This window comes from Carassius auratus, unplaced genomic scaffold, assembly GCF_003368295.1.
Source record: "Carassius auratus strain Wakin unplaced genomic scaffold, ASM336829v1 scaf_tig00022046, whole genome shotgun sequence".
Classification (NCBI taxonomy): Eukaryota; Metazoa; Chordata; class Actinopteri; order Cypriniformes; family Cyprinidae; genus Carassius; species Carassius auratus.
In genome coordinates, this window is record NW_020525158.1 from 1 (window position 1) to 9,053 (window position 9,053).

At 35.6% G+C, this 9,053-nt stretch overlaps 1 pseudogene; it reads right to left on the reverse strand.

Moving 5' to 3' along the window:
• Positions 1-214: 214 nt before the first annotated feature.
• LOC113077247 (ATP-dependent 6-phosphofructokinase, platelet type-like) lies at positions 215-5,793 on the reverse strand (annotated as a pseudogene).
• Between the last annotated feature and the right edge of the window lie 3,260 nt (positions 5,794-9,053).

A 9,053-nucleotide genomic window follows, 5' to 3' on the forward strand; every position in this document is an offset into this window, starting at 1 on the left:
TACCCACAATGCCTGCCCATCACCTCCAGCACAAATGTCCTCTGGTGACTGTAATCCATTAAGAATGATTAGCCAATAAATGGGAATCACTCACAAACTGGCAATACGTTCACAAGAAACATCTGATGGTTTTAGATGATGTCATTTTAGATTTGTGTTACTTGAATTAATTTTAGTTATGGATTGTTGAAGTACCTCTGAGCTGTAGTCATAATGGCACATCCACCACCTCAATAATCCTGTGGAGGGCGGAGTCTGTTCCTATTGTCATGTCAGTTCCACAGAAGTCATTGTCAATAGAGCCCACCATGCCCACAATGTGAAGAGCAGAGTATTTCTGAGACGCCTCCTCATCAATCAGACCTGCGATTAGACACAGCCACAAGATGCTAAATTAGATCAAATTATAGCCCAGATTTATTTATTTATTTTTTTTATAATATATATTATTATTATTATTTGCATATAGGTTTGGTGATATGGCCAAAATATCATATCACAATCCTTTTATTAATATTTTTCAGAAAAATCACGATCACTAAGTTTTTATGTGATTCTTTGTCATGTTGGTTTGCTAATTTGCAAGTTATCAGAGCAGCACAACCAAACTATTTCCCTCTTTTAAAAACAAAGCCTTTATAGGGTAAAACGAAATAAAATAAAAAATACCAATTCTGTCTTCATTTACTCTCTCTGCAAGTCGTATTAAACCTGAATGAGTTTCTTCCTTCTGTTGAACAGAAGAGATTTTGAAGAATATGGGGTAACCAAACAGTTGCTGATCCCCAATGACTTCCAGAGTATTTTCCCCACTATCAAACTCAACGGGGACCAGAAACTGTTTGGATCCACAATTCTTCAAAATAGTTCTACAGTTTATTACAAGTTTGGAAGAACATGAGAAAGAGTAAATAATGACAGAATTTTCCTTTTTGGGAAAACTATACCTTTAATGACAAACGGCAGCATGTTTAGTACTTTTAGTGTGCGGTCACTTTAAGAGCTGCACACATCATTTTTCCTCTCAGCTATTTTAATTTCACTTTAGACAAATCCAACTGTTTTATATGTAAACTTGTGTGTTTTTGACAGCATTAGAACGGATGTTTCTTCAAAAGCAGATTGTGGAGACATTTTAATTTTTGCACGATCAAAAATCGTGATATCGCACACCCCATTTGCATATCCGTCTGCTCTGCTTGATCTTTATTTATTTTTTTTTGCCTAATTTAAGCTTTGTTGAAATCCTAAAAAGTTCATGACCATATATTATAAAATTATTGAACACATTTTTTTAACAATTAAAATGCTTTGTATGTAAATGTGTATGTAAAATAGTCACAAAAAAACTACTTTATAATGTAACTTATTTATCTATAGTGTCATCTGCTGCCCTAAGGTATACCCTTGCTCAACCAACTCTGCCAGCAAGCCACTCCACTCTTCTCTGAAGAGATTGGCCCCGGTCAAGCTGCCGTCTCCACCAATCACACACAGGTTAGTGATGCCCCCCTCTGCACCAGGTTATGAGCAGCCTTCAGCCGGCCCTCGTGCATACGAAAATCTTTGCATCGCTGCGCTGCCGATTACAGTGCCGCCCTAAGAACACAATCATGCAAATGAATTAGCAATGCTAACGTGAAATGGAAACGTATTGGCCCATGTGGTAATCGTAACCTTGCAACAGTATGAGCATTGGCATGTATGAGTCCAATTATGTATGAGATGTTTCTCGTGACACTCACTCACCATTTGCAGCATGCTGGACACACTCTCCCATGTCGCCTCCTTGATATTGTCGCCTCCATCCACCATACCCTGATATCCCTGTAAAACACACAAGCACACAATTAAAATCACTCCTCTTATCCTTGAATGACATCTTAGTTACCACAAAATGAATTCAGGTAATCATGTGAACCAGCTTACGGAGATTGGCAGGCAATGTTCTGGCTTGGCAAAGGCATGGCTTTGTGTTTACAAAATGCTTCTGTGCAGCACAAGGTAAAGCGTGTCATTTCTGCGCCGCTAGAAATGCTTGCCTTTGCCAACGTCTCAAACAAATGATCTCACAGATGAAATGACACGCTTCATCTTTAAGAATGAGGGTGGAATCACGAGAAAATGGATGTGTGGGTTTCTTGACTGAAGCAGTTGTATAAAAGCGGAGTGGGTGAAGCTATTTGGCCTATCACAGCCAGACATCTCTTCAAGCAGGGCTGAGATGCGATGTGATACTAATGGAAAAAGTGTGTTTATATGAGACCAGATACATGGGGCTTTAATTCAAACCACTGTGGAAACACTTCTGCTATGCCAACAACTCTGAACTGGATTTATATTATTTACAGTACATGACTTATTTCACTAAAAAATGCCTGTGTGTCCTTTTAGGAGTAACATTTCTATATAGGAAATAAGTAATTGGCCAATGGGAGAGGAGTGAACACAACACTGAGCAACCCTTATGTTATACAGAAATGGCATAGTTTGTCTTATTAACGTTTACATATCATTGTACATCATGTAAAGACTTACCACTCTTCCAGTTTTATCGGAATTCTGTAAAAATGAACTAGAGACTGACCTCATGAACGAAGTATACTTTGGCTCCAACATATATTCCCATACGGACCACAGCTCGAACAGCAGCATTCATCCCTGCATGCAGAGGAACAACAGACAGATTGTATTACAGAAGAAAAATCTGTACCAAAATACTGGGAAGACTGGGAAGAAGCAACTTAGAGCTGGCTGTTTGTTGGGTTTGCACTCGATTATGTAATTTGAGGATTACTGTAACCCCGCTGTGAAGCTTATTGTAAAAACTTGGTCTTGCTATAAAATCTCCCTCATAGCTCTCTATGCTAATACTGGGTTAGAAATACTATTTTTCTATCTCTATAACCTTCTGGGTGCTATGTCCATAACATCTGGTTTGAATCTGGTATGCTGAAGTATGCTAAATTTGCTAACTGAAAGCTACACTATTTTTACAAGGCAACACATTGCAATTAACTGGGAAGGAATGAGTAAGAAAGAGACAATGTGAAAAGCAGAACAACTCCTTAAAAAAAAAAAAAAGCCTACACAGTTTCAGGATGAATATTGTAGGTGGATAAATTTCAGCAGACAATTGTGTTTAAAGGACAGGTTACTCAAAAATGAAAGGTAACTGCATGACTTTTTAAAAAGACTTTACTTTACATCTGATAAATGATTTGTCTTTTCAATGCATTTTCTACTGAAAAAATATGTTTTAAAGTGCTCTGCGGGAGAAAAGAGATAGATACAAGCTCAAGTCAGCAGTCTCTCTGATATGTGGGTCTGTTGATACAGTACAGCTCGGGTTCCTCTGGTCTTTTTATTGTTTGCTAGGCACATTGTTAAGTCTGATGTCAGATGTGTCAAGGTGAGAGATCTGCCCTACAGGCACTGAAAATTCAGTGTCACCGTGAGCTCAAGCTTCTGAGTCTGTCACTGTCGATCAGTTTATCTAAAATAGACAAAGGTTTGCTATTTATGTCCTGCAGCTGTTTTAAAGTTCTAAAGCACTAATTGAGTGAATTCATCTATAACATGTACGTGTCAGACATGTGCTGCTATACATTAAGCCACTGACTAATATTGGATGTAAGTTACATCAGACAACTACTACAGAAATAACACATTCAATCTTTGGTGACTCATTAACAACTATGAAAATGTATGTGATTTTTTTCCCCCCAGTAACCTACACTACTGTCCAAAACTTGAACATTTGCATTTCTCACGGGAGCTGCAGAGAAGTACACAAGGAGTACACTTTAGCATACAAAAGAGCACCTTTGATTTGACATTGTTACAAAGTGGATTTTTACAGTCTACAGATTTTCCCCTGACCTTCTATTCTCTGTAAATTAAGTGTGCACAGCATTGCTGTAAAACACTCAGCAGTCAGATGTCCGTATGCACAAAGGCACAGATCTCCAAACAAGACCATATCTGCAGATTAAACTTTTTTTGGAGAAGCATTTATTTATTTATGTATTAAACTAGCGCCTCACGACTAAACCATGTTATGTTCAAGAAGCTGCAAAAAACACAGGTGCAGGTGAAATGTACAAACATGACATTCATTTTAAAGTAAATATAATGGGCAATATATTGCATCACCAAAAATGATCGAGGTCATGTAGCTTACATATATTGCGCGATAAGTTGATATATTGATTATTACGACAGGCCTATATGCACCTATATAATATGGTTTAAAAACAAAGGATAGATCAAAACAATACCAAAATACTTAATAATAAAAATTCCCTTTTGGGGGAGGGACACAAAAATAGTTATGCAGTTCCTTTTCACAATCAATCATGGTGGCAAAACAATTATCTGTTCAGATGGCTAGAGAAATAATAACAAATTAGAGGGGACATAAATGATAAATGATTTTTTTTATTAAAAATAAAGATGTTAATTTGGATTAACTTGGTTAACAAATAAACACAAACCATCAGAAGAAGGCACAGTAATGGACAGTGATGCCATTTTTATTGTTATTATTATTATGACAATAATTATGATGGGGAAAAAATGAATGCTGCGTTAATAGTATTCAATATTTTAGTATTTCCCCGTTCAGGTCACATGACCCGTTTCCCTGTGACGTATCTCTCGTCGTCTCAAGGTGCAGCGGGTCCTCACGTACGCATCTCTTAGGCTTCCTACACCCCGAAGTCACCTAAATTCACATATTCTTTACAAAACACATCACACACAGAAGAAACCATGACCATTACAGCATTTTCACGCGAGAAACACGAGAAAGCCATTGTGAAACGCGCAGCAACTTCCTGGTCCTGGTCACTTCCAAAATCATAATTTTGATGATTGAAAGACAGATATAAGGCACTGATATAAGGTAGCCTAACACAAAGATGACTGTTAATGTTATGCAAACACAAGCAAGCATCATCTTTCAGGCTGGATGGAGACAGTGAAGAAACGCTTCGTGCTATTCGTGAAGGTCACATGATTCCGCAATGCAGTGACATTTATCTACCGGGATACAGTAAATGTCATCCATTCACCTAATCACCTACGTAAAGTAGAGCTGTTTGCTATTTGGAAACATTATGATAGAAATGAAAGCCTCTGACATGAGCTCAGATTGAATTAGTGTGACCTGCTTCATCCTCATCCTCCTCACCATGCGTTTCTACACACCCGTCTAAACCGAAAGCAGCATTGCTGAGTCTGAAGTGATACACGGAAACCATGTATCATAAGGCAGGAGCTGTGACCTTGTGATTATCTCGTGGCTAACGTTACATTTCAGTCGCTTTGGACCGTCGGAGGCCATTTCATCCTAACGAGAAGCAAAACTAAGTATCAGGATTCATTGATACAGTGCGACTGATATAATGACAGGACAGCTAATGTAATGCTGGTGACCGTGTAACAGAATGTAACATATGTAAAAGTGAAACTATTTCGATCAATTTGAACACAATGATCCAATAAATGTATCCTTTAAAAACAAAATACCCATGATATAGTAACCAGAATGATAACCGTGTGTTCTTCAGGAGTCATGTACCTTGCGCATCTCCTCCGCTCGTCAGCACCGCTATGGCCTTCCCAGCCCCCGACAGGCTCTCAAAGAACCTCTTGTTGTCTGTCTGAGACATTTTTCCCTTTTTAATACTTGTTATGTGTTAAAATATAGTAATTAATAAATTAAAGTCCGTATGAAAGTGTGCCGGTTCGGGGACTCTGTCCTCCCCGCTCCTCTTCTCTCTCCAGCGTTCTCCTCCTGAGCGTCCTCTCTTTGCCCTCCTCCTCCAATAATATCCCAGATCTGTGACTGACAGCTCTCTCAGCCAATGGCTGATCAGATAGCGCATTCTTGTCGGAATCCGCGACATGATGCAGGCGAGACGATAAGTTTGCATTTGTCAAATATGGTCTGGCTTGCATTTCTGGAAACTGAGATGCCGTCTTTGAGCAAGGTTGTCGAAATTAAATTTATTGTATGTTTATTGCTGTCACCAGTATATGTTATTTAAATTACCGTACAAGTAAATAAGTTATTAAAATTAAATGTGGAGTTGTGCTAGTCATTTCAGTCTTTTTTTTAATAGTATGCTGCTGTTGGATTGTGTAAAAAAAAAAAAAAAAAAGAAAAAAAAAAGAAAAAAAAATGCCTTTGTAGAAGCATCATCCACACTACATGTGTCTAAGAATGGAAATGGAAAGCAAATTCTGATTTTCCATAAATTAACAAATGACAATGAACTTTTTAATTGATGTGTGCTTTAGATTTGTTAAAAAATATTAAGATTTTTTTTTTTTCATTTTAAATATGTGTATATTTTTAAAAATTCAAAATATCACAAAGTATTTTACTTAAAATGAATCACAGAATGGTGATTGTATTAGTTTTCTTTATTATGTTTGTTCAAGAACATTAACATTAGGTAGTAACGTTGTAACATTAGGTAGAATTAGTACAAATGCATAAGAAGTTCAGAAAATAAGGCAAATAAAAATCACATTTAAATAATAAAACATATAAATAATCTAGAATCCACATAATTCACAATGATCTCACATTTTGTGTATTACAATATTTGCATTTCACAACAATATTATTAGAAAAACTATATTTCTACTACTATATATCGACCAAGATTATCTCAAACAGCAATAATGTGTTCACGACTCAATAAATCATGAATTTGTGTCATGTTGTGTATATAATGTGCATTTCTTAAAATATATACATATATCCATGGAGCTTATAAAATGTTATACCTTTGCAATAAAAAAATATCCATTAATGCATGCATAATAAATACATTTTTGATAAAGTCTCTAGCGTCGCCTTCTGATGGAGCGTTTCTCCAGCCTCTGAAGAACCTCCCTCACTTTTGAATTGATGATTTCCCATGCACAATGTGAATGGGACTGTAAAAAAAATAGAAATATATAGACATTAATATGGATCGATGAATAGAAGGTTAGATACACAGACAGTTAAATACTTTAGGATCTTACCTTTTTCTTTAGAAAAGCTTGTAGTTTATTGAAGCATGTGGTCACAGGCTCATTTTCAGCTTTGTCAGAGTTATGAACCTAGTGGAAAAGCACAGGCAACATGATTATCATGTTGATAATGAGCTGCGTGGCTGCATTATACCTTATGTGATTCTTACACAGTTGCTCAGAGTATGACGGGTGTGATGAAGGGCCTCGATGAACGTCTTTGGGTTTGGGTTCTCTTTGTACATTGTTTCTGTTTTCTTGACAATGTCGACCAGAAGAATTGCATTATGATCCACCTGTGAAAAGCAAAACTTTAATCTTATGTTTTTTTTTTTTTTTTGTTTGTTTTTTGCTATTTAATTTAAATAAAACATAGTTTTATCAACATCTAGAAGGAAGACAGATGTACAAACCATATTGGCCAGGTGATGTGGATTACACAGACTGGCTTCTTCATAATCAAACGCACAATCATGAGATATCGCAGTGCCCTTTGAAAGCACAAAGCATATGTGTTTTATAAAATTCATTTAACAATAAGTGAAATCAGATTTATGTTGTTTTAAGGACATTTACCATTGAATTTAAAGACTGAATGAGATGCCCCCATTTTATGTGTCTTGCACACTCCTTATGGGCTTCCATCACAGAAATGAACATGCAAATGATGGTGAATTTAATCCAGACCATTTTTTTTTCTGAAATCATGGAATAAATCTTCATTAGTAAAAACAAAAAAAATGAGAATCACACACACGCACACACACACACACAAATAAATGTAACACATATATAAGATTTGGTGTCAGAAGTTCTCACCTGTTTCCAGCGAGTGTAGCTGAAGCTGAGATGCTGTGAGATGCTGATGTGACATTGTGCTTTGCCTTTTATACCTTGAGAAGTGACACCTGGGATTCCACACCTGTCAGGCTGGGTCAAAATGAAACAGGCCAGAAACACTGACCATACCTGTCAGGTAGGGTAAAAATGAAACGGGACATCTTTTCTTGACACCCAAATTCTGGTATTCCTAGAGGAAGTTCCTGTCAGTGGAAAGTGTGGGGGCGTTTAACTGATATTGAGGGCGGCACATTAGAGCACAGTTGAAACTGTTTTTCCACCATTTAAATATAATTTATTTTATTTTTTCCTGAATAATGCAGAAAATACATCAAAAAGTAAAACTACATATAAGTATAAAAACATACACAAAGCAAAACATGCGCAGGAGTACAAAACAAGAAGAAAAAGTTTATTTTTATTAAACTCTAATAATAAGAGGAATGGTAGAATTGGCATAAAGATTTGTGCCTGCTTTAATTGAGGTCACAATATATATATATATATATATATATATATATATATATATATATATATATACTTTATTTTTATATATTCTGCTGTCATTTTCATTTTAATTGAAATTTTTGTAAAACAATTTTTTGTTTGTGTCGGTTTTATTAGTTTTTGTATGTATGTGAATGTAGTTTTTGTTTTTTCGTTTTGGTTTATTCAGTTCAACCTCAACTTAAACTAAATAAATTAAGAAAATAATAATTAAAAATGTATATGTATGTATATATCCAGTATATATATATATATATATATATATATATATATATATATATATATATATATATATATATATATATATATATATATATATAGTTACCAATAGCTGATGCGCTACTGTTTTGTTTGAACTACTTTCTAAAACTGAAAACTTTTCATGTTATTTAATTAATTATTAAAAATGAACACAATTATATTTCTGAAATATAATATACAACACGTAACGAGTACAAGAAGCAGAGAAGTCTGACAAGAAACAATCACCCATGTGTAACCAACAAGTATTATTTAATCAGAAGGATTTGATGCATTGTTCTGTTGCAGTTGAAATATTTTCTTTTCCCTCAGGCACTAAAGATTCCCCGATCATGTCAACCTTGTGACGTCTTCTTATGATGAAAGATGCAAAGTTGCATCTGCAATAGAAATGAAAGTGAAAGTGCTCTCTG